The 27,761-nt window shown below is 40.0% G+C and overlaps 1 pseudogene; it reads right to left on the bottom strand.

The window, feature by feature from the left end:
* Positions 1–8,679: 8,679 nt before the first annotated feature.
* Positions 8,680–26,342, bottom strand: LOC101052208 (BAG family molecular chaperone regulator 1 pseudogene; annotated as a pseudogene).
* Positions 26,343–27,761: the final 1,419 nt, after the last annotated feature.

Here is a 27,761-nt window from a genome sequence, read left to right as displayed (position 1 = left end):
CAGTGTACCTCCTGTCAAATTACCAATGTCATTTTTCAAAGAATTAGAAAAAAGCAATCCTAAAATTTATATAGAACCAATAAAGAGCCCAAACAGCTGAAGCAATCCTAAGCAAAAAGAACAAAGTTATAGGTATCACATTACCTGACTTCAAATTATATTGCAAGCTATAGTAACCAAAACAGCATAGTACTGGCTAAGTATAGACACATAGATCAATGAAACAGAATTGAGAACCCAGAAATAAAGCCACATACCTACAATCAACTGATCTTTGGCAAAGTTGACAACAATATGCACTATGGAAAGGACGCTGTATTCAATAAATGGTGTTGGAAAAATTGTATAGCCATATGCAGAAGAATGAAACTGGACCCATATCTCTCACCATATACAAAAATTAACTCAAGATAGATTAAAAACTTAAATGTGAGATCTGAAACTATAAAAGCCCTACAAAAAATCTAGGAAATACTATTCTGGACATTGCCCAAGTCAAAGAATTTATGACTAAGACCTTAAAAGCAAATGCAACAAAAACAAAAATAGACAAATGGGATTTAATTAAACTAAAAAGCTTCTGGACAGCAAAAGAAATAATCAACGGAGTAAACAGGCAACCTGCACAATGAGAGAAAATATTTGCAAACTCTGCTTCCAACAAAGGACTAATATCCAGAATGTACAAGGAACTCCAAAAATTCAACAAGAAAAAAAACAAATAACCCCATTAAAAGTGGGTAAAGGGTATGAACAGACATTTCTCAATAAAAAATACAAGCATCCAACAAATATATGAAAAATACTCAACATCAGTTATCATCAGAGCAGTGCAAATTTAAACCACATTGAGATGCCCTCTCACACCAGTCATAATGGCTATTATTAAAAAGTCAAAAACAAAAAAAGCAAAAAAAACAAGAGATGTTAGAAAGGATGCAGAGAAAAAGGAACTCTCATCATTGTTGTTGGAAATGTAAATTAGTACAACATATATGGAAAACTGAATGGAGATTTCTAAAAAACTAAAAATAGAACTACCAAGATCCAGCAATCCCATTACTGGGTGCATACCCAAAGAAAAATAAATCACTGTATCAAAAAGATACGTGCACTCCTATGTTTATCACAGCAAAGTGTCCTCCACTCCTATGTTTATCAACCATCATCCATCAATGGATGGATGGTTAGAAAAAGAAATGTGGTATATCTACACCATGGAATGCCACATAGACATAAAAAGAAATCGTGTCTTTTCCAGCAACATGGATGGCCCTAGAGGCCATTATCCAAGTAACTCAGAAACAGAAAATCAAATACAGAGACCCAGTATCTTGAATGTTCTCACTTATAAGTGGAAGCTAAATTATGGATACATATGGACATATAGAAGGAAACAATAGACACTTGGAACTCCGAAGTGGGGAAGGAGGGTGGTGAGGGTTGAAAAATTACCTATTGGGAACAAAATTCACTATCCAGTTGATGGATATACTAAAAGCCCAGACTTAACCACTTTGCAATATATCCATGTAAAAAAAGTGCATTTGTATCCCCTGAATCTATTTAAAAAATAAAATTTCTTTAAGAAATTTAAATATGTACAATGTTACTAATAAAGCTGGGTCCTGGCTGAATTATGTCATCAAAATAAATCTTGCATGCAATTAAAAAGATAAAATAAAGAGCTAGGCTGAGAGACTCTATGCCCTGTGATCCAACCCCGCCTCTCCCCATCCTGCCTGTCCCTACCCTCTAACCCTACTTCTCCACTTACAACTTCCGTAACTAATCTGCTCAATTATCTCCTGCTTCTGGGATCAGCTAATAAGCTTTTGTGGTTAGCTCCTGGTTACCCACCAACCATGAGCACCCAGAGCCACCAAAGGTATACCGCTGGGGTGGAGGCCACTATTGATCACCTGATCAACGTACATCTGTAGGCCTCCTATACTTCCCTCTCTCTGAGCTTCTATTTCGAACAAGATGGATCTCAAGGGCGTTGGCCACTTCTTTTGCAAGTTGGCTGAAGAAAATCGCGAGGGCACCAAACATTTATGCAGAACCAGTGCAGCAGCTGCAGCTTCTTCCAAGATGAGTAGAAGCTGCTCCGAGATGAGTGGAGTGGCAGTCTGGCTACCATGGAAGCCGCCCTGGCCCTGGAGAAGAACCTGAACCAGGCCTTTTTGGATCTGCATGCCCTGGGTTCCGCCAACACAGACCCCAGTTGCAGTGATTTTCTGGAAAGCCACTTTCTAGACCAAAAGGTGAAATTCATCAAGAAGATGGGCAACTACCTGACCAACCTCATCAGGCTGGCCAGCTCCCAGGCCAGGCTGGTGGAGTATCTCTTCAGAAGGCTCAAGGGCGACTGGGAGCTTCCAGAGCTCAGCAGCCTTTGAGGTGCCTCTCTACATTCTTCTGGCTTTAGGGTTTCGGCCTGAGCTTCTCAACATCCAGAAGTTCTCACCAAGCCATGGACCAAATGAAAACAATAAAAGGTTCTTTTTGCAAAATTTAAAAATAAAGCTAGGCTGAGTGGGAAAAAATGTTTGCAGAATAGCATGAAGGATCTGTAATCTGTTTAATGCTTTAGAGTTTTTAAGAAATTGTTCTTTTGTGAGTCACGTGTGTATTTTAAGGATCTGATAAAACTGTATTTTCTCTGTCAAGAAAAATATAGTTTCCTATTCACAAAATGTTGCATACAGTTTTAGTGGCTTAATAATTTCTCTGAGGCCGAGGAAATACAACATATCTACAACCATCCAGTCTTTGACAAACCTGACAAAAACAAGCAATGGTGTTGGGAAAACTGGTTAGCCATGTGCAGAAAGCAGAAACAGGACCCCTTCCTGACACCTTAGACCAAAATTAACTCCAGATGGATTAAAGACTTAAACATCAGACCTAACACCATAAAAACCCTAGAAGAAAATCTAGGCAAAACCATCCACGACATAGGCGTAGGCAAGGGCTTCATGACCAAAACGCCAAAAGCATTGGCAACAAAAGCCAAAATAGACAAATGGGACCTAATCAAACTCCACAGCTTCTGCACGGCAAAAGAAACAGTCAGTAGAGTGAATCAGCAACCAACAGAATGGGAAAACATTTTTGCAGTCTACCCATCTGACAAGGGGCTGATAGCCAGAATTTACAAAGAACTAAAACAGATCTACAAGAAAAAAACAAACAAGCCCATTCAAAAGAGGGCGAAGGATATGAACAGACACTTTGCAAAAGAAGACATACAGGAGACCAACAAACATATGAAAAAATGCTCATCATCACTGGTCATTAGAGAAATGCAAATCAAAACCACATTGAGATACCATCTCACACCAGTTAGAATGGCGATCATTAAAAAATTTGGAGACAACAGATGCTGGAAAGGATGTGGAGAGATAGGAACGCTTTTACACTGTTGGTGGGAATGTAAATTAATTCAACCATTGTGGAAGACAGTGTGGCGATTCCTCAAGGACCTAAAAATAGAAATCCCATTTGACCCAGCAATCCCATTACTGGGTATATATCCAAAGGATTATAAATCATTCTACTATAAGGACACATGCACACTAATGTTCATTGCAGCACTGTTTACAATAGCAAAGACCTGGAACCAACCCAAATGCCCATCGATGATAGACTGGATAGGGAAAATGTGGTACATATACACCATGGAATATTATGCAGCCATCAAAAACGATGAGTTCGTGTCCTTTGTAGGGACATGGATGAACCTGGAAACCATCATTCTCAGCAAACTGACACAAGAGCAGAAAATCAAACACCACATGTTCTCACTCATAGGTGGGTGTTGAACAATGAGAACACATGGACACAGGGAGGGGAGCACTACACACTGGGGTCCGTTGGGGGAAAATGGGGGAGGGACGGGTGGTGAGGAGGTGGGAAGAGATAGCATGGGGAGAAATGACAGATACAGGTGAGGGGAAGGAAGGCAGCAAACCACACTGCCATGTGTGTACCTATGCAACAATCTTGCATGTTCTTCACATGTACCCCAAAACCTAAAATGCAATTAAAAAAAGATAAATAAATAAATAAATAAATAAATAAAATAATTTCTCTGAGACCATTCTAGGTACTGTATTGTTCTAAATGTTATCCTTGGTTTTGCCCAGCAGAGCAGAGACCCAGTATCTTGAATATATCATATTGTATCCCCCTCAAACCCCTAAACTCATGATAAAATTGCTTTTCCTGATTTTTCAAGTTGATGCAATGCCATCTGCCTTTTCTGAGAAATGCAGTAAGAGTCCTTTGAAATTCATCTTTGCATCTCCCATTTGGTTGCTACAGAGAACACTGGCTGCTACACCACATGCTGACCTCTTTATGAAGCCTCTCAAGAGAAATTTCTTTCTGGTCTTAGTATTAGAAATACCAGTGCTTTACCTGGATAATTGGTTTGTTTTTGTTTTACAGACACTGTAAGTGATGTAAATAAGTTTCCTTTTCTACACTGCCTGCTAGAAAGCTTAGAGACAAATTTGTAGTCTACCCAGAGTAAATGAGTAGAATTGTATAAGCATTTTTGTATAAGCTTCATTCTTGGCCCATTTGTTATTCATTTCTTGGTACATGTTATGGATCCTCTGAAGCCACCTTAAACAAGGAACAAGGTTGTGTATAAGTAGATAAATAAAGTAAATTTTTAAAATGCAGATTTAAAAATGGCTCTACAGTTCATTTTAGAGAAAAGGGAAGATAATTTTAAGAAACACTAACAGAGCCAAAGTGATTAGAATGGAGGTGGGTCAGTTGGAGGTTAAATTATGGAAGCCAAGAGAAGAGAAGCAGCAAGTGTAGGATTTTCTAAATAATGCGTTTCATTTTTCTGGCCAGTTATTTACTCCTAAATCCATACGTTTGTGTCCCACAGATAGTGATAGGTGAGTATTGTTTTCCTTGTACTTTAAAAAGCTGGAGTTACAACTTTTTCTCAAACCTCAAATGTGGGAAGAAAAATTAATTCTTTTCCTACAGTTCATTTGCTTCCTGAAGCAGGAAGACCAAAGGCATGCTATCATTTCTTTTATCATGGAAGGGTCAGAGGCATTGGAAGACTATTTTGCAGAGATTGGAACAACTATTTTGCTTAGTTAAGGAGAAAAATGTATCTTCCTGTTTTCATGCAAAGTATTTTGATAATAAGAAAGAATATACTGGAAACTGTTTCCCTAGAGAAACTTTTTCCTGTTTGCTGGTTGTTGGCAGTAAGAGATGTACAGAAGCAGTTAACAATTGCCCTCAGATTTGAATTAAAATCTCTTATCTCTGTACTTAAAATATGTACTTAAAGTTATTTTCAAATTAGCACCCAAATATAAACACATAAATCTGAATGAGAAAAAAATTACCTAATCCTATGAGACCAATTGAAAGGCTGTAATTTCAGGTACATTGTTTGTGAAGAAATTTGAGAAAATTTGTTTCCAAGTAATACATAAGTCAGACCATTACTGATTAGTGTTTTTTAATGTCAAGAATGGGGCTGTAGAAGAAAGCTTTATTAAAGTCTCCCAAGTAGGTTAAACTGTTCTTTGGTCAAGTAGGCTAAATTGTTCTTTGGTCATCAAATAATTCTTGGAAAACACTTACTTGCTATGCAGACAATAAATGACTTAAGGTTCTCGGCAAATTTATTTGTGGAAGATGGGAATTTGATGACATTAAATTTCAAGAGATTAATTTGGAAAAAAAAGTCCTACAGTGATCTACACACACACACACACACACACACACACACACACACTCTGTGTGTGTGTGTGTGTGTGTGTGTGTGTGTACTTGCACAGAGAATTATAATTCTTGTATGACCAAATTCCTTATACCACCCTTTGAGATTCTTCTTGGTATTCCCTGTATAATTTATTAATACCTTTAATAATAAGAGTAATACCTTTTAAACCTTTTATAATATCTTTTAAACAGAATTTTCTATTACTTTCCTATTGTCGAAGTGTTGGGGGTGCCAATTGCTCATCCTTCCTTTCATCCAAGAAGCCAAATTGGAATCAAGATAGCTTTGCTGATGGTAAAGCAAAATTGGAGAATGTATGAGGGCTTCTTACTGCCACACCCTAAATTAAACAAACCTCATGGGAACTCAGGGGAATGCTGACAGGCCAAGGGAAGTGAGGAGGGCTTGGCAGGCCCATCACCTTGTCATTGCAGTGCCCCTGTGCTCTGGCTAATATGCAGCAATAGTCATCAGGCTCTGAGAGTTCTTCATATTCATGCTACTACTTCTCAAGGGCTAGAGTAGAAGTTTTCTCTCTTTTGGAAGTGTGATAAAGGTCTCCTGCAAACAACTGCAAGAGCTCTCTGCCATAGTCAAACTGCTCATTTGCTGTTCCCAGGACCTGTAAAGCTCCTGTGGTTCCCCTCACATGTAACGCTTTTCATAGCCTCCTTCATCAAATCAAGCCCAGCCTGCTTTTCAACCTAGCTCCAATCCACTTTCTATGAAGTTTTCCCTGACCAACTCAATCCAGTCATTTGGCATGGGTTCGTCTTTTTTGTTTGTTTGTTTTGTTCTCCAAACATTTATTGAGGTCCTACTATATACAAGACAATGTACTTGAAATAATGCTGTTAACAAGACAAAGGCTCCTTAGCCTAAGGAACATACAGTCTAATGTTAAAGGCAAATACTAACCAGACAATTCTACAAATAAGCTATCAGGGACTATAATGAATGCTGTGAAAGAAAAGTTATGGGTAGCCATGGGAGGATCCCATCTGGGAGCCTGATATTGTCCTAAAACAGTAGGTGAGGTCTCCATGGAAGGAACTTTGAGTTACATTCTGAAGGATGAATAAGAGTTATGTACAAAAGGGGTAGGGGTGGAGGAAGGATCGTGAGGAGCTGTCCAAGCAGCAGTAGCAGCATGTGCAAAGACCTCTGGATAGGAGAGGGCAGTGCATATGAGGACCTGAAAGAAGACCAGAGTGGCTGAAAACAGAGAACAAACAGGAGAAGGGCTTGAAATGAGATGGTAGAAGGTGTAGGTAAGGTCTTTGGCCTTTATCCTATGAGAAGTAGTGAGCCATTGGACATTTCTGAGCAGGGGACTGATAGGATAAGATTTGTACTCAGAGTGCTCTGTGGAAAATGAACTAGAGAGGGCCAGAGAGGAAGTAAAAAGACTAACATGGAAGATAAAGGTATAGGGAGAGGAACAGAGAGAAAATAAGAGAATGGGAGCATGTAGCCCTATGGTGGTTGAGAGGTAGTACAGCAGAGCATAAAAACAGTGGCTCTGAAACCAAACTGCCCAGCTTTGTACCCCGGCTTTTCCACGTACTGTCTGACCTTGAGCAAATTAACTAAGAATTCTGTTTCCTGACCTCCAAAACAGGGATAATACCCATCTACTTCTTAGGTTATGTGAGGATTAAATGGTAAATATATATTTAAAAACTTAGAACAGTGTAACAGACCAAAGTAACAACTTCTTATATGTTGTGGCTACTCTGTTAAACATAAATTATGCCTAGAACCACAGAATGGTTTTTCCAACTAATCAAAATGAAAACAAAAGACTCTTCTGATTGATGATGGGCATTCAAACTGTTTTTATTTATTTGTTAACTTATTAATTGCTTAGAGATGGGGGTCTCACTATGTTGTCCTGACTACACTCAAACTCCTGGGATCAAGCAATCTTCCCACCTCAGCCTCCCAAGCACCTGGGACTACAGGAATGTACTACTCACTATACCAGTGCTCAAAGTTTTTAATAACAGTAATGTTGCAGGGGAGTCCACACAATGGACATGAATGGCCTTGAAGGAAATACAGATCTCAGAAGGGTGTTGTTAACAGAAATGCCTTTGAAGGAAGCACATATTATTCCTGGGAAGTTTATAGTTGGCTTTACCACCAGCCTGCTTTACTCATTGTGGCTCCCTGACCTTGTCCTTCCTAAGCCATTGCTCTGCCTGGTTTCAAACACAGATTCAGTCAACACTGTGTTCTAACCTTCTGAAGATTGTCTTGGGGCAAGGAAGTGCATGCATTGACCATAGGCTTCATCACAGGAATGGCTCCCTGATATTTTATGTCTTGTCGCTAGTCAGGTCACTAAGGGGTAAGAACAATGTCTATAAACCAGTAACCCAGCCTGATGTTCTGGCATTAGGTCACAATGAGGGATACTTGGACTACTATGTGTCAAATACCTGTTCTAAGCCATTCTCAACATTTCTGGCTATAGATGCAACCTCCTAGTGATACTGCTTTTACATCTATGGGACTGTGTGATCACAAGAGCAAAAAAGCTCTTGTGTATCTGAAGACCAGTGTGGCCTATAAACCTAGAATTAGCTCAGAACAGAGGAGAGGTCTCACCAGCCCAAAGAACACATCAGAAGGTCGGATAGCTAGGAAAACCTAGCAGGGGAGGCCCTCTCCAGAAAAGGTAGGCTGCTGGACCACACAGCCACAGAAACACAATGAGAAAACAGACAGGTGCCTTACTGAAGATCATAAGGATAGCAGTTTTTCACTGAAAACCAAGGTAGGAGTAGGAAAATTGGCAATAGGCCAATTGTCCCTAGAAGAAATCAGGTAAATTCTTCTCTGGAGTGGGCAGAGCTGGTGGTACTGTCCTTCAGGGCAGCACAGCCTCTTTCTGCCACACCTTACTCGGCCAGGGCCAAGTTTGTAGACTGCAGCTGCTGGGTCTCCTGGCAGATGTTCAGCTCCGCTGTACCACACTCAGCTACGAACACCTGAACTTGTTTTTACCAAACGTTTCCTTTTTGATCCACTGTCTTTGAAATTTTCTGGCAGGATCAGTTTCAAGATCAGGATCTTCCAAGATCTTCATAAACTAGTTGTGGCTTTTCCTCTCCTATCAAGTTTGCAGAGAGCTTCAGTTTGCAAGTCTTTGGCCAGAAAACCTTGCTGGAGTCCAGTTAGCTATTTATTCAACTCTTAGAGTTTGTCAGCTTTCTTCACAGGCTTCTCCAAATCTTTTAATTTATTTAGTCCAACCTCTGCCTCTGGGGCTGTTCTTTTTCCCAATTAACATGACTTAGCAACTATTTTGTATTCCAAATGCTGACAAAAGTATCTCCATTTCCTTCAGAGATGTTCCCTTAAATATGGGTTTCTGAATAGACAATGGAAACCCTGTGGCCTCTCCCAACAACCTGGGTCAGGTCTTGGGCAATTGGTTCACCGCTGTCCTGCTGCAGGTAACATGAAGATAATGCTGCTCATTGCTGTGGCTGATGGTCACGCTGAGCTCGGCTGCCATGACCACCTGGTCACCTTCTCACTCCAGGCTGAGCAGGGCTGGATTTTTTTCTTCACCTGCAGCAAGCTTGTCCAGGGGGTCCAGGGTCTCCAACTGGTGAGGCTCCTGGCCTAGCCAACCACTTCCAGTCTGGATTCATCTTCTTCTCTTAGTTCTTTTATTGGCACCCACTAGACTGTGGGCAAATGGAAGCTGGAAGGCAGATAGCACAGTGGTTGAGCAATAGGCTCTGGGCCAGACTTCCTGTGGTTAAATACCACCTTCATTCTAACCCTTGGCCCAGTCCCTTCACCTTTCTCAGCACCAGCTTATTCATCTGAAAAACTGGAAATACATGCTCATGATCATGACACTACCCAACTCATAGATCATAGTGATGATTAAATGAGACAAACCATGAAAAGCACTTAAGCTATGGCCCAGCACATGCTAAATGCACAATAGATGTTAGCTACTTTTATCAACTGTGTCTGAGCTATGCTAGTAACATCTCAAGCTTGCTTCCCAATTTCAGAAAAACAGATAACTTTAGATTCTAGAGTCTCCTTTAATGATCATTCCTCCCTCTAAATAGCTTCTATGGGAATAGGAAGTAAAATGTAGGAATTTGCTCATTTTTTGATATGATGTTCAGTGAGTAGGAGGGGAGAAAAAGAAAATTAAGGAGGATCACTCTTTCCTCAACCAAATAAGTAGAGCCATCTTATTTAGGCCCTGGAATTAATTATTTTAATCACTATACTGCTAAAAAGCAGCCATAGCAGCATTTTAACCTCTTTCTCAGGAAGGACAAGCTGCACAAAGGGGTCATTTCAGAACTAAAACTAATTAACTACCGGCTGCTAGTCTGCATAGTTTCCAATTCTTGGAAGTCTTCTCCACCCACTCTTGGCCCACACATCCTCCTCCTTCCACTTTGTGGTAGCCTTGGATATACCAGAGTGAGGGAGCAAGGACTGAATTGGCACAATCAGAACTCTCTAGGCATCACTGGGGCCTTGAACTCTTTTGGACAAGGGCCTGTTTGAAGCTCTTGCTCTTTAGATACCATTTAGAGGACTCTTCGTCTCTGGAAAGAAGTGCAGTCTTACAGGTTGAGTTACAAGTGCTACTTATTTAGAAAAGGGGAATATCTTTATTACACTCATGTCATGTTATTTATCTCTGTAAGTCATTTAGCCATCCTGATGAATAATTTATTCATCACAATAATAATGAAGCAGGTACTAATCCCTGGGGGGTTGGGGTGGGGAGGGACACACATTAGGAATGAGTTTTTAATTAATGTAAGCTTTCTGCTGAGTGTAAATTCCCCAGGAAGCAGACATTCTCCTCAGGATTTTAGCAATTCTGATGGCTAAATTAGAGATCATAGGAGAAAGCAGATAAAAGTCTGGATTTTGCCAGGAAACCTCAAAAGCTTCCCAATTGTGCACAATATCAGGTCAAAGTGAGGGAGACGTGGGTAGAGGCAGCTATTCTGGGATTTAAAATCAACCATTTATTCCTGCTAAAAATTTGTGCCCTGAATATCATAATGAGAAGCATCACGTACATCCAAATTGAAGGGCATTCTACAAAATAACTGGCCTGGAATTCTCAAAGTGTTTAGGGTCAAGAAAGACAGAAAGACTGAGGAATTACCCTAGGTTAACAGAGACTTAAAAAAAAAAAGAATGACATCTAAATTCATGAACCTGGATTGGAGCAGGGTATGGAAACAAAATACTATAAAAGACATTGAATTAAAAGTTGAAAATGGACCATGGAGTTGTTAATGGTGTTGTATCAATGATAAACTTCCTGACTTGAATAATTCCATGGTGGTTAAGTAGGGGAATTTTCTTCCTTTTTGGAAAGACACGCTACAAAAAGATACCTGCACACGCATGTTTATAGCAGCACAATTCACAATTACAAAAATATAGAACCAGCTCAAATGCCCATCAGTCAACAAGTGGATAAAGTTGTGTATGTATACTACTCAGCCCTAGAAAGGAGCAAATTAATGGTGTTCACAGCAATGTGGATGGAACTGGAGACTATTATTCTAAGTGAAGTCACTCAGGAATGGAAAACCAAGCATTGTATGTTCTCACTTATAAATGGGAGCTAAGCTATGGTGCAAAGGCATAAGAATGATAGAATGGACTCTGGGGACTCAGAGGGAAGGGTGCGAGAGGGGTAAGGGATAAAAGACTGCAAATTGGGTTCAGTGTATACTACTCAGGTGATGTGTGCACCAAAATCTCACACATTACCACTACAGAACTTCCTCATGTAATCAAATGCTACGTGTTCCCTAAAAACCTATGGAAATAAATTTTTTTTTTAAAAAAAAAAAACACGCACTAAAGTATTTAGGAGTAGCTGAGCACAACATCTCCAACTTACTTGCAAATAAGTATGAAGGGTAAACTGGAGTTCTTGTACTATTATTGCAACTTTTCTGTAAGTTTGAAATTATAATCCCCCCAAAATCAATCTCAGATAATTTAGATCAGAGTGGCTATTTATTGGGACCCAGTTGCTCGTGGCTATACTTTCCCTATGTCTAGCAACTGTTATGTCACTTCCTTTTGCCAGGCGTGAACACTCTGACAGAGAGTTAGTAGCTTTGTTTTTTGTCAGTGATCATTTGTCTCCTCTGCTGGACTGTAAGCTCCTCTAATAAAAGAATTTGTTTTATTCATCTTCGTAACTCCTACATCTAGCATAGTACCTAACTTATACTAAATGCCCTAAAACAATTTGTTGAATAAATAGTGTAGTGGCTTTTAAGTGACCACTTGGACTTAGGTTTCCAGTTGCAGGGCTTCATGAACAATTTAACCAGCAGAAAATTTCATATTCTTTTTTTATTCTGAAACATAAATTATGTACTTTCAGATTTGTTATCTAACTCTTATCCCCCAAAAAGATGTCAACAATTTTTTAAAAGAGGTAATAGCCAAAACAAGGAGGCAAAGAAAAGGAAATCCTATTATTTTATTGCTACACAAGTGATACTACTGCTGGATTAAGTATTTTAATTTTTCAGGCCTTATGGTTTATATCTTCAAAGGAGGATCTGTGCTGCTTGCTTTTCTGTTGAAAAAATCAGTTTTTTAGCCGTTATATACATTTGGGACTATGCAGAGCTTCAGGATTTAAGATTGTTCTCAATCTGAAAGGTCACAGAGCATGATGGAAAATAGAGTTTGCTTTTCGGTTTTAGTCTCTGCTTCTATTCAGCTCTCATTTCACACTTGCGAGTGCTATCAGTACCTATACATATAATCTTATTCTTTTGGGCGTTACTCTCACCATCTCACAAAAACCATCTCCTGATGTTCAGAACTTATCTGATGTTCACAGTTATACCTCAGTATTATTACAAGCTGACCAAATGCTCATAGCCAGGCCATTTTTTTTTCCTGTGGGACGTAAACAATCTCACAGAACACCAAACACAGATAAAGATACCCTGCGACCATTAGAAAATGAAACAAAACAAGGTCACTTCATAATTTTGTCTAAGCACAGACAAAATCAGAGCTACTGTGCCTTTCACAATAGACCCAATCATAGGAGTGCCCCACTTCTGACAGCATCTGATCAAGAGCAAATCCCTGCTTCTTTGTTCCCCTCCCTTACGATTCACCCAAATCCCCAATTCTATAATAGTTTCTTTCTAACAGACTCTTACTGAGACACTGTAAGGTCCCCCATGATGTGTGTTTCCTCTCACTGCAACAAGTAAAAACCCATGTTGTTGAATTATAGCCATGCTCCTGGTCATCTTTGGCTGAAGGGCATAGACACACTATCCTGGAGAATATTCTTCCTGACCACACATTCTATCTACAAATATTTGAGGGGTATTTAAGGGTATCCAAAGAGGGTATGTGTAACTCCTTATTTCATTTAGTCAGAAGGTATCTATTGGTAACATTCATTTATTCATTCCAAAAATATTTATTGAGCATTGACTCCATAGCAGGCACTGAGCTGGGTGCTTTGGATACAGACACATTTCTCAATGATGTGTGTTTCCTCAGTAAGCTCACATTCTGTTAGTCAGGACTTCAGTACAGTATGATAAATTGTATAGGAGGAGTAAGAACCAGGTAGTGGTTTGCAAAAGAAAGCATGATTACTTGAGGAAAACTTGGAATACTTTAAGAAAGAGGAGCTACTTAGCTGATACTGACAGATTAACAGCGTTGACCCATTGGACAAGGGGGGAAGGGATATTCTATGCAGAGAGAAGCCACTTGAGGAATGGCTGGGATGCCTGGGATGAGAAAGTGGACTGTAAAGAAAAGTGTGGAGAGGAAGGCAGGGCCCCCTGATCATGGAGGGCTTAAATGGATTTAATCTTTCAGTGGCAAGGAGCTCTCCAGAATTTAGAATTTATGGGGGAAATCGACACAAATAAAAGCTGTGACCCCTGCAATGAGTTTTCATTACTGTAAAACTCACACATAAAAAACAACCAGAGAGCGACATAAGCAATAGAAAATTGTAGCTCTCCTATCCTCTTGCTCTACCCTAGATATTTCCTGTAAATAATTCCCATACCCATACAGTTCTTTGCCAGAGGGCACTCTTTGGCTATGGGAGCATGCTTGGTTTGCCAGTAGGATAGGCCCGAAGTGTCAAGTGTTAACTTCCACCCCTTCCCTAATAGCAACCCTAAACCAACTAGGGATGAAAATGAGTGGATGCATATCTGAGCATCCTCAGCAATCAGCAGGACATTTCTGAGGCATATTTTACACAATATCTGAGAAGGTGGCCACTGACATTGAGCCCCAGTTGTCCACAGTAGTAACTCTTTCATTTACACCCAGTGTATTGATTTTCCTTCTTTTCTTTTGCCATGCTTCCTGAGGTTATATCCCCTCATCCAATAAACTAATTGTACTCAAATCCTTGCTCAAGGTCCACTTTTTCAAAACCTCATATAAAGACAAGGGTCAAGTATTAAATTATATGTTACAGTCTCTATCAGCTCTAAGAGCTTCTGGAATAACCCATTTTTTTTCTTCCAACCAGCATGCCTCACCCTTCTGCCCCTACCACCTTTGCTCTATATATTGCTCATTACCTTGCTCCTAGTTAGGTAACAGACTAACCTCAGGGTGTTGACCCCAGAGGATACTCAGCCTGGAAAGCTCCTACTCCCATGAAAAGCTACTGCTTTTCTCCTAGTCTCATCTAGGGGAGTGAGTTGCCTGCCTTGCAACTTCCAAATAAACTCATCACATTTTAGGGGTACTGAGACCAATGCCAGTCATTGCAGCTTCCCAAACATTCATAAATATAACAGCTGGGGCTTGGTAAACACATTTTTTTCCAGCTAGGGGTCACATGGAGTTCTCTGAGTAATGATAGCCTTAGTGCTGGGCTTGACCATAAACTTTTTCATCTAAGTATCCAGGGCATGTACCTACTCGGAACATTTGAGCCTATTTCTCTGAAGCAAATATTAATGAGCTGGATATCTATTCTTGAGTCAGCTCACATTCTAATTATTATTAGCTGCTTACATCACTAAACTTGTATTTAGCATGACACCTGTTGCAAAAAGGATCATGTTTCTTTATGCCTGTAATAACAATTTAAATCTCTAGGATCAGTCACAATTCGACATTGAATTTATTTCTATTACAACATTGACTAGAAAAATCTTTTTGACATGGTGGGTTAGAGTAAAAAGCAAAACCTAAAACAGAAATTGGAGTGTGATACCTTTTTAATAATTGACGAAAGCCAGTAAGAACTTTGAGAGTATATATTAGAACATGGAATTTAGTAAGTTAGCAGGTTATGAAATCAACATTTAAAAATCAGTGAGGATGGTGCTTAAATGGATATATACTTTTGACCAAAACTCATTGAACTGTGTAGTTAAAATTTGTGCCTGTTGTTGCATGTAGATTAGACCTTAATAAAGCTGATTAAAATTCACATATACAAGCAATGACAAGTTAGAAAATATAATGAAAGAGAAGACGTCATTTAAAATGGCAAAACATAAACTAAAATTAGTAAAATACAATACCTAGGTGAAAACTTAGTTTAAAAAGTTTTGGCCGGGCGTGGTGGCTTAAGCCTGTAATCCCAGCACTTTGGGAGGCCAAGGCGGGTGGATAATGAGGTCAAGAGATCGAGACCATCCTGGTCAACATGGTGAAACCCTGTCTCTACTAAAAATACAAAAAAATTAGCTGGGCATGGTGGCACGTGCCTGTAATCCCAGCTACTCAGGAGGCTGAGGCAGGAGAATTGCCTGAACCCAGGAGGCGGAGGTTGTGGTAAGCCGAGATCGCGCCATTGCACTCCAGCCTGGGTAAACAAGAGCGAAACTCCATCTCAAAAAAAAAAAAAAAAAGAGTTTCAAAGCTTACATGAGAAAAACTAAAACACATTGCTGAAATATACAAAATTACACATGAACAAATAAAAAGACATACCATGTTCTAGGTTAGGAATATTCATTATCACGAGGGTGTCAATTCTTACAAATTTGCATACTGATCAAATATTTAACAGTATTAAATAATTATTAATTTGATGTGATAAAGATATTACAATTATATTTTAAAATGTTTAATCTTGTAGAGATAGATCTTCAAGTATTTATGAATAAAATAATATTGTTATCTGGGGTTTGTTTCAAAAGAATCCTGTGGTAGGCACAGAAGGGAAGTAGGTGAGAATATAGTGAATCAAGATGGTCATGTGTTTATAACTATTGAAACTAAGTGATAGTACCAAAAAGTTTATTATTCTGCTCTCCTTAGTTCTCCATATGATTTAAATTTTTTATATTAAAAATTAAAGCATTTTTAAATAAAGTATATTTAGAGACATAATTAATAATTTTCTGTTTTTCACCTTGTTGATCAAACAAATAAAACCTCAAATATAAATCAGTATCTTCCAAAGCCAAAACAAAAAGAAAGAAAGGGGGTTCAAGGAAGAAAGGAAGGAAGGAAGGAAAACATATATTGTCAAATAAGGTTAGAAAATATTGTAGACTTTTTTTTCCTTTCATAGATTCACAGTACATATTAGCCAGTAGTTTTTTTGGTTGTTTGTTTGTTTTGGGTGTCAGAGCCTTACTCTGTCATCCAGGCTGGAGTGCAGTGGTATGATCTCAGCTCACTGCAACCTCCGCCTCTTGGGTTCAACCAATTCTCCTGCCTCAGCCTCCCAAGTAGCTGGGACTACAGGCATGTGCCACCACGCCTGACTAATTTTTGTATTTTTAGTAGAGATAGGATTTCACCATGTTAGCCAGGATGGTCTCAATCTCCTGACCTCATGATCCACCTGCCTCACCCTCCCAAAGTGCTGGGATTACGGGTGTCAGCCACCATACCCAGCTGCCAGTATTTCTTTTAAAAATTAATTAATTTTAATTGTTTTTGTGACAGTCTCACTCGGGCTGGAGTGCAGTGGCACAGTCTTAGCTCACTGCAACATCTGCCTCCCAGGCTCAAACCTTCCTTCCACCTCAGCCTCCCAAGTAGCTGGGACTACAGGTACATGCCACCACACCTGGCTAATTTTTGTATTTTTCGTAGAGACAAAGCTTTACCATGTTGCCCAGGCTGATCTTGAACTCCTGGGCTCAAGCCATTCACCCACCTTAGTCTCCCAAAGTGCTAGGATTATAGACATGAGACACCATGCCTGGCCAATTTTAATTTTTAATTGACAAAAATTGTATATATTTATCATGTACAAATGTTGTTTTGAAATATTTATGCAATGTACAATAGTTAAATTGAGCTAATTAACATATGCATTACCTCACATACTTTGTGGTGAGAACATAAAATCTAGCCTCTTAGCAATGTTCAAGAATACAATACATTAATAACTATAGTCACCATGTTTTACAATAAAACTCATGAGCTTATGCCTCCTGTCTAACTGAAATTCTGTATCCTTTGACAAACTTCTCCCCAGTCTTTCCCCCACCCTTACCCCAACCCTGGTAACCACTGTTCTAGTCTCTACTTCTATGAATTCACAGATCAAAAGAAACAAAGAAGGGTATTACATATTGGTAAAGGGATCAATGCAACAAGAAGAGCTACTTATCCTAAATATATATGCACCCAATACAGGAGCACCCAGATACATAAAGCAAGTGCTTAATGACCTACAAAGAGAATTAGACTCCCACACAATAATAGTGGGAGACTTTAACACTCCACTGTCAATATTAGACAGATCAATAAGACAGAAAATTACCAAGCATATCTAGGACTTGAACTCAGATCTGGACCAAGCAGACCTAATAAATGTCTACAGAACTCTCCACCCAAAATCCACCAAATATACATTCTTCTCAGCACCACATTGCACTTATTTTTAAATTGACCACCTAATTGGAAGTAAAACATTCCTCAGCATTAGGAGAAATACCTAATATAGATGATGGGGTGATGGATGTAGCAAACCACCATGGCACTTGTATACCTATGTAACAAACCTGCACTTTCCACACATGTACCCTGGAATTTAAAGTATAATAAATAATTTTTTTAAACCTGGTGCAAAAAAAAAAGAAATAGAAAAAACAACCCCCACTTCATATTGAATCAATTTCAATAATTTTTTCACAGAAATAGAAAAAAACCCAATTCATATTGAACCACAAAAGACCCCAAATATTCAAAGCAATCTTAAGCAGAAAGAACAAACTGGAGCATCACATTTCCTAACTTGAAAATATATTTTAAAGCTATAGTAACTAAAACAGTGTGGTATTGCCATAAAAAACAGACACATACACCAATGGAACAGAATAGAGAGCTCAGGAATATAGCTGGTGATTCTTTTTTTTTTTTTTTTTTTGAGATGGAGTTTCACTCTTGTCACCCAGGCTGCAGTGCAATGGCATGATCTCAGCTCACCACAACCTCCACCTCCTGGGTTCAAGCAATTCTCCTGCCTCAGCATCCCGAGTAGCTGGGATCACAAGCATGCACCACCACATCTGGCTAATTTTTGTATTTTTAGTAGAGACAGAGTTTCTCCATGTTGGCCAGGCTGGTCTCAAACTCCTGACCTCAGGTGATCCACCCACCTCAGCCACCCACAGCACTGGGATTACAGGCATGAGCCACCGTGCCCAGCCAGCTGGTGATTCTTAATCAGGGTGAGCAACAGAAATATCCAGAGAGTTATTTCCTATTTCCTAGATCTTGGTGGGACCCAGTCAATTGTAGCTTTAAAAAGTTTCCCAGGTGATTCTAATGTACATCTTTGAATGAGAGTAGGTGATTGCAAGCATATAAAATGCTTAGGAAAGTTCTGCAGTCAAGAAACTTGTTTGACATTGCTTACCTTGATATTTCCTAAACTTATGTGACCAAGGAACCTTTTTTTTTTTTATCATGTAACAACTATTAAGATCTCCCCAAAGCTGTATTTTGTAACAGGCAGCAAAATGCAAATTTGAGCTTCTTTGAATGCTGTCTAAAAAATAGGAGTTTGGGTTAGATTACCTACAAAGTGTCTTCTGGCTGTAAAATTTGCAAACTGTAGAGTCCAAATATTTAGACTTTAAAGAGTTACTACTGACGTATCTAACTGTGTCATTGTATTCAGCCAAATGATTTCATCAATTAATAATGTACCAGCAAGTTTTAATACACTCTTAGTCCACATTTTTGATACCTTTCTGTCTTTCAAACTCACTCTCCTATCTCCTTCCCTCATCTTTCAGCTCAAATATAATACCAGAGTATAATTAGTAAAATCTTCTAATATATTTTTTCACTTTTTGTGGGAGGAATAGAATTTATGGCACTACCTTAAAAAAAAAAATTCGGCCAGCCGTGGTGGCTCATGCTTGTAATCCCAGCACTTTGGGAGGCCAAGGTGGGCGGATCAGGAGGTCAAGAGATCAAGACCAGCCTGGCCAAGATGGTGAAACCCCACCTCTACTAAAAATACAAAAATTAGCTGGGTGTGGTGATGCGTGTCTGTAGTCCCAGCTACTCGGGAGGCTGAGGCAGGAGAATGGTTTGAACCCAGGAGATGGAGGTTGCAGTGAGCCAAGATTGTGCCACTGCACTCCAGCCTGGTGACAAAGCAAGACTCTGTCTAAAAAAAATAAATAAATAAATAAAAAATGAATTCTGCCAATAGAATATTTATAGCTTTCAAAGAGAAAAGTTTAAGAAGACATCTTTTTATTGACTCTGAATTAAAAAGCAAATGTCAATGGAAATGAGCCCTTTGGAGTTAATGGTTGTTACTAGGGTGACCAACCATTCTGGCTTATCTGGGATTGAGCTATTTGCAGAAACACAGGACTTTCTGTCCTAAAATGAGGATAGCTTCTGACAAATCAGGACAGTTGTTTGCCCAAGTTGTTGCTAATCACGGTTTGAAAGGGATGGGGAAGATGTGCATGTTTCCATGTAGGTCAAGGGACATTATGCATTTGCCTTTATCTTCTAGCTTTTTTCTACTCCTACCATCATCGTGGCTGACTGTCGCTCAATGTCATCCATCCCATTATTACCTTTTCTTGCCTACTCAAAGAATGCTTTTAGGCAGCTGAGGTAGTTGGAGGGCTGCATCTTTTTCTATTTTACATCTGTCTTCTCCGATTTTTGATCTGTAATCCCATGGCAACGAGAGGAATAAAGAGTTGGAAAAACATCTTTGGTTGATTTCCATTTACATGACAATGTGCTGTTATGTGGGTGAGTATGCAGGGGCAGAGAGAGGCACACGTTGGAAAACATGCAGTTAACTGGGAGGTGCTGAACACAGCTTTGCTTGTGGTTGAGCAACAAGCCAGCTGGTGCCCAGTTTGTACTGTCCCTTATTGACTGACTAATTGATTGAAACAAGCACAAAACCAAAGGCTTATTTTGGATGCGTTAAAATAATATCTTTACCCAATCTTCACTGGTAATTTATTTGTTGTTTCCTTGGTTCTAAGGGTATCAAGTACCTATCACACTGGAAAGTTAATGCTTTTCAAGCAGTTTATCACCACCATCCTAGCTACGTTTATTGGACTGTAAAATCAGCAGAGGTGATAGATTATTAGTTAGCATCTATTGGTAAGTCACAGAGCTGGAGGTTGCAAGTGTTTCACTGAATAACAAGATTGACTCTCTATTTTCCAAGAAGCTTTTAAAAAATATCACACACTGCTTGGCTATGGTAGCTCATGCCTGTAATCCCAGCACTTTGGGAGGCAGATGCAGGTGAATAGCTTGAGGCCAGGAGTTCAAGACCAGCCTGGGCAACATGGTGAAACCTCATCTCTACTAAAAATACAGAAATTAGCCAGTGGCACATGCCTGTAGTCCCAGCTACATGGGAGGCTGAGGCATGAGAATAGTTTGAACCCCAGAGGTAGAGGTTGCAACCTAGGTGACAGAGCAAGACCCTGTCTCAAATAATGTCATATTTGATATATATGTAATTTATTATCTCCTCGTTTTTGTGGGTCAGAAATCCAGGCACAGCTTATCTGAGCCCCCTCACAGAAAGTCTCTCATGGGCTGCAATCAGGATGTTGACCATGGCTACAGTCTCATCTCAAGGCTGCAGCAGGGAAGGACTCCTTTCCTAACTCACTCATGTGGTTACTGGCATGTTTCAGGGCCTCAGTTCCTCATTGACTCTTGGGTGGAAGGTGCTCTGAATTCCCTGTCACGTGGGCTTATCCAACAGAACAACTTGACTAATCAAAGCCAGCAAAATGTTCTTCTAGCAAGATAGAAGCCAGTCTTATGTAACTAATCATGGAAGTGAAATCACTTTAGCCACATTCTATTTGTTAGGGGCAAATTACTAGGTCTAGCTCAAACTCAAGGGGAGAGAGTTGTACATGCGTGTGAATACCAGGAGACAGGGCCCATGGGGGGGCCATATTAGAAGTCTCTTCTTCATGAAGTAGTTTCAGAAGGAGTATAGCAAATTGCTTGGCTGAGCTGTCTCTGAAGCCTTGTTTGGATTCTTGGCATTGCCACTTACTAGCTATATAGCCTTGAAAATAGTCCGTCTTAATTTCTTCAAAGGCCAATTCACTCACTTATTTATTTATTTATTTATTTATTTATTTTAATTTTTTTTTTGAGACAAGAGTTTCGCTCTTGTTACCCAGGCTGGAGTGCAATGGCGCGATCTCGGCTCACCACAACCTCCACCTCCTGGGTTCAGGTAATTCTCCTGCCTCAGCCTCCTGAGTAGCTAGAATTACAGGCACGTGCCACCATGCCCAGCTAATTTTTGTATTTTTAGTAGAGACTGGGTTTCACCATGTTGACCAGGATGGTCTCGATCTCTTGACCTCGTGATCCACCCACCTCGGCCTCCCAAAGTGCTGGGATTACAGGCTTGAGCCACCGCACCCGGCCCACTCATTTATTAATCAGAATAATAATTAGCTCTCCAGGTGGTTGAGAGGAGTAAATTAAGGGAAATTATATATGTAGACATTTAGCATGGTGCCTGACACATGGCAAGTACTCTAAAACATGACTTTTCCTAGCCATGGTTCCCCAGCAGCAGACCCTGAGAGATATAGGAAGATGAGATGAGCAGAGGAGAAGAAGCAAGGGCAGAATTTTGGCAGACATTCTGTAAGAGGTAATTTCAGCCTGATCCTGCAGGGAAATTCTGCAGTGTGAGGCCTCCAAGTTATATCAGGCAGTTGTGCTTTCAAACTCCCACATTCTATAGCCGTTGGTTAACAGCCACCCCTATGTAGAGGTAAGGGATGGAAACTGTCAGAACTCATCCTCTGACCTGTGGGCAAAATAGCTCCAATAGCCTAAGGGCAGCTTTCAAAGAAGACCCCACTGAAAGGTAGAAATTCAAAGAACACTGAAATCAGTGGAGGAAGGACACATATAGTAAAATGGCAAAAACAATCTGAAGGAACCTGTCTGGAGCACTAACACTGTCCAATGTGTTACTCAGTAAAACGTAAAGGTTCCAGTCTGACTAGTGACATAAAACAAGTACACATAAAACTGTAATCAAATGCACAATATAATAATTTCTGTAATGGAAGTTTCAGCTGGGGTCTTGGCAGAAGTTTCAACCAAGTCTTTACAAGAGAAGACATCCAAAATGATTCTGAATGTTGGTCAGGATTTTAACAACCAGAGATGGTAGGAAATCTGAGAACAAGTTTAGGGAACAACAAATAATTCCGTTTTCTTGTAGGGTATGGTAGAAGCCAAGCATAGATGGACTGAGATAGATCACAGAGGAACTTAAACATAGGAATGGTAAATTTTACTCAACTAAAAAAGAAGTAGGAACTACTAAGGTTTTTGAGCAGGTGAGTGATCATTGCACTCGTTTAGCAAATTAATTTGACTTTGTTGGATATGATGAGTTGGAGTGGGAAAGGAATGAGGGAAATGGAAGGATAAATTGGAAGGTTATTAGAAAAGACAATATGAATGATTGTGAGGATTGGGAGTAGAGTAATGTAGTGAGAATGGAATAACGGGGCAAATGCAAATGTTGAAAAGGCAGAGAGCTTACAGATTTGGCAACTGCTTAGATACTGGGAAGAGCAAAGAACAGGCTTTGAGCTTTCGGGAAAAGGAGATAATTTGTGGGAGGACATAATGAACTTACTTTGGACATGTTGAGTTTGATATTCTGTTGGATTATACAGGGAGTAATGTCCGTTAGGAAGTTTTGAACGTATAAATAGAGCTTGAAGAAATAACTGAATTAAGAGATATAGGTTTCGTAGATAAAACAATGCACTTGGATTAATTCATCAAGGTTCAAGAGAAAGAAAAAGTAAGAACCAAGGACAGAGTCTTGGAGAGCCTTTAGAAGCAAGAGGAGGAAGAAAATCAGTGCAAGGGTCAGAGAAGGAGTATCCAGAATTAGGAGAACAAAGAGCCTTCAGTGTCATAAAAGTCAGGAGAATAGAGGCTTGAGGAGAACATCAAAAGGTGGAGAGAGGTGGAGAGGAATAGAAAGAAGAATATAGCAATTGGATTTACAATTGGTAGGTTATCTGTGACACTGGTGAGTGGTTTCAAAAAGATGGCAGAAATGAAATCCACATTTCAAGAGGATAAATGGTGAGATTATGAGAATTCTTTCAAGAAGTTTGAGTGCAGTGAGTTTGGCAGCTCGTGGGAGGCAGGATATAATTATTTTTAATATAGGATAGTCCTAAAAATATAAGTAAGGGGAAGGGCCAGTAAAGCAGTTGTAATGAAAATATAAATTGATGGAGCCAGATCTAAAGTGTCACTGGAAGAGAGTGAGGTCAAGAGAATATTCATATTCTCCCTTTCATTTTGGGCTCCAGTCAAGTAAGTAAACCTGTTCATGACAGCTTCCTGTAGCTGACGTTATTATCAGATCCCCGATTCCCTTTAAGCTTAGAATCTGTCAAATCATGAGTCAAATAGTGTCTCTAGTAAAAAGTGTTTAATTTCAGATGAAGCTTGCCATTTGAAAAGTAAAATGCTAAAGATGACTATATCAGGATGATGAATAGCAGATGCTTAACTAGCAGTGAGAGCTCACAAATCCACCCACAACACTCATCAGCATGAAGGGAAGCAATAACCCTAAAACAAAATGCAGTTTACAGACCTAATTTTTGGTTTCTGTGAACTAAAGTTTGCATCAGCATACAGATAAAACAACCTTCAATTGGACTTCATGTGCCCAGTCCCTCTTGATACCTATAAAGGTAAAGATTAGAGGACAAGTTTATTAGTCAAGAGCTCTAAACAGAACCAGAAATAAAAGATTCTTAAAACTAGTCACTGTATTATTTTTCATCTTCAATATGTTTTGTTTTTATTTAGATTTCTTTTCTCAGACATTAGGAAAAAGGATTTGAGATTCTAAATTAGGTCTGGAATGAGGAAAGTACAGCTATCTTTATGACATTATTAGTATTTTCCCAGAGTATCACCCTGGATTACAAACATTTCGCTTCTTAGAACCAGCAGGACCCCAACTTGTATAGAAAGGGGTAATGGCAGCCCCTGTTAAGAGTAGAAGTGGTGGTAAGGACCTCTGAAAGCAATTCAGAGCTAAGCTATACTGTGTAGCCACCTTCCTGCTGCTAGGTTTATATATGACATGTTGAACAAATTTGAAATTAAGTTAGCCATATGTTGTGTACACAGGGTGGTTTATTTTCACCAATCTGTAGCCCACATGAAAAAAAACAACAACAACCAAGGACCAAACAATAGAATAAAAATAATTCACAGATATAAATCAAGAAAACATTGCTGAAATGAAAGGAGCCTTAAATATACAGATTAAAATGGTGTACCTAGGAAAAACTGGTACTGAATGAACATTCCATTTATTAATATCTTAGCTCCAAACCTACCCTTCTATATTCCACTTGATGATACTGGGACTGGGACCTACAAATTACATTTTTCATCAACCAACTGGCTCCTTGTTAGGACTTGCCAAAGAGGGGATGTGATGATTAATATTAGGTGTCAAGTTGACTCCATTGAGGGATGCCCAGATGGCTGGTAAAGCATTTTTCCTAAGTATGTAGGTAAGGCTGTTTCCAGAGGAGACTGACATGTGAGTCAGTGGACTGAGAGAGGAAGACCCCCACTCAATGTGGGCAGGCACCATCCAGTGGTCTGCCAGTGTTGCTAGAACAAAGCAGGAAGAAGGGGGATATTCAGCTTGCTTGCTCTTCTTTCTTTTGCTCTCTCTCTCTATCTCCTGGAGCAGTACACCCTTTCCTCCCCCAGCCCTTGGGCATCAGACACCAGGTTCTTCGACCTTTGGGCTCTCGAACTTGAATCAGCAGTATTCCCAAGGTTCTCAGGCCTTTGGCCTTAGAATGGGGATGCACTATCAGCTCTCCACGTTTTGGCCCTTAGAGACTTGGACTGAGCCATGCTACCAGCTTCCCTAGAGGCCATGCTTCTATCTTTCTCCCCCTTCCAGATAGTCTGTTATGGGATATCACCTTGTAATTGTGTGAGCCAATTCTCCCTAATAAATTCCCTTTCATGTATGTATGTATATGTTATATACATATATGTGTATATGATATACGATATATATGATATATATTATAGCTATATATATGACATGTACATATACACACATATCATATATATATGATACACATTTTATATATATCCTATTAGTTCTGGTCCTCTTGGAGGACCCTGACCAATACAGAAAATTGGTACCAAGTAGTGGGGTGTTGCTATAAAGATATCTGACAATGTAGAAGCAGCTTTGAAACTGGGTAATGGGCAGAGGTTGAAGAGTTTGGAAGGCTCAGAAGAAGACAGGAAGACAAGGGGAAATTTGGAATTTCTTAGAGATTGGTTAAATGGATGTGATCAAAATGCTGACAGAAATACAGATAGGTTTACAAGGTCTCAGATGGAAATGAGGGGTTGGGAACTGGAGTAAAGGTAACTCTTGTTACCCCATAGCAAAGAACTTAGCTGAATTGTGTCCATCCCCTAGGGCTTTGTGGAAATCCATACTTAAGAGGGATGACCTAGGGTATCTGGCAGAAAAAATTTCTAAAAAACAGCAAAGCATTCAAGAAGTGGCATGGCTGCTCTTAGCAGCTTACAAATGGCAGCAAAGTAGTAATCTAAATTTGAAATTTATAATTAAAATGGAAGCAGAACATATAAATTTGGAAAATTAGCAGCCTGGCCATGTGGTAGAGAAGGAAAGAGCATTTTTAGGAGAGGAATCCAAGGGTGTTATGGTGCATCAACATGCTAAAGAGGTGAGCACGACTAAAAGGGAGCCAGGTGATAACAGCCAGAACAATGGGGAAAAGGCCCCCAAAGCATTTCAGAATTCTTTGAGGCAGCACCTCCTATCACAGGCCCAGAGACCTTACATAGAGGACAGACTAGTTTTAGGAGACACACCTGGGGCACTGCTACCTTGTACCACCTTTGGATACTGCTCCGCACATCCTGGCTGCTTTGGCTCCACCCGCAGCTCAAAGAGCCCCAGATACTGCTCAGACCACTGGGTCTTTTGGAAGGTACAATCCATAAGCCTTGGTAGCTTTCACCTAGTGTTAAGCCTGAAGACTGTCAGAATGCAAGAGTAAAGGAGGCTTGGTGGCTTCCACTTAGATTTCAGAGAATATGTTGGAAAGCTTGGGCTCCAGGCAGAGCCTGCCACAGGTGTGAAGCCCCACAGAAAGACTCTACTAACGTGATGCCGAGCCAAAATGTGGACTTGGAGCTCCCACAGAGATTCCCCACTGGATCATTGCCTAATAGAGCCACAGAACCCAGATTAATAGAGCCACCAGCAGCATGCAACCTCAGCCTAGAAAAGGCACAGACATTCAACTCCAACCAGTGAGAGCAGCTATATGGGCTGAGCCTGGCAAAGCCACGGAAGCAGGCTGCCTGAGACCTTGGGCACTCACCTCTCATACCAGTGTGCCATAGATGTAGGACATGGAGTCAAAAATCTTTTTGGAGCTTTAAGATTTAATGTCTGTACTGTTGGGTTTCAGATTGTATGGGATCTGTTATCTTTTCCTTTTGGCTGATTTCTCCATTTTGGAATGGGAATGTTTACCCAGTGCCTGTATCACCATTGTATCTTGGAAGTAAATAACTTGTTTTTGATTTTACAGACTCAGGTGCAAGGAACTTGCCTTGAGTCTCAGATGAGACTTTGGACTTTTGAGTTGATGGTGGAATGGGTGAAGATTTTGGGGGACTGTTGGGAAAGGGTGATAATATTTTGCAATTTGAGAAGGATTTGAATATGGAGTTTGGGGGTTGAATTATATGGTTTGGATGTGTGTCCCCTCCAAATTTCATGTTGAAAGGCAATCCCCAATGTTGGAGGTAGGGCCTAGTAGGAGGTGTTTGGGTCATGGGGGCAGATCCCTCATGAATGTCTTGGCGCCATCCTCATGGTAATGAGTGAGTTCTCCTTATACTAGTTCCCATGAGGGCTGATTGTTAAATAGAGCCAGGCACCTCCCTCCCCTCTCTCTTGTTTCCTCTCTTGCCTTGTGATCTCTGCACACCATGGCTCCTCTTTCCCTTTTGCCATGAGTGGAAGCAGCCTGAAGGTCTCACCAGAAGCAGATGCTGGTACCATGCTCCTTGTACATCCTACTTAACTGTGAGCCAAAACACCTCTTTTCTTTATAAATTACTCACCCTCAGGCATTCCTTCATAGCAACACTACACAGACTAAGCCAGTGACCCTATAGGGATATTTGTAAGACAGGAGAAGAGACCATTCTTTCTCACTTTTGCATAATGCTCTGGCAGCATTGCCCCAGCAGCATCAATTTGTTGGTTCCTATCTTCAGTTTCTTTGGCATTCTGACAACTGGCTGATCTTGCCCCTTCAGAGACAACAGCAGCAGCCAAGAGTACATATTCTTCAGAGGTCTGAGGATCAGCTCTGCAGGGCCTCTTCAAGTTCCTGAAATGCTA

Source organism: Saimiri boliviensis, chromosome X, assembly GCF_048565385.1.
Source record: "Saimiri boliviensis isolate mSaiBol1 chromosome X, mSaiBol1.pri, whole genome shotgun sequence".
Classification (NCBI taxonomy): domain Eukaryota; kingdom Metazoa; phylum Chordata; class Mammalia; order Primates; family Cebidae; genus Saimiri; species Saimiri boliviensis.
Note: the sequence above shows the minus strand (reverse complement) of the source record. Positions and strands in the feature narration are given on the sequence as shown.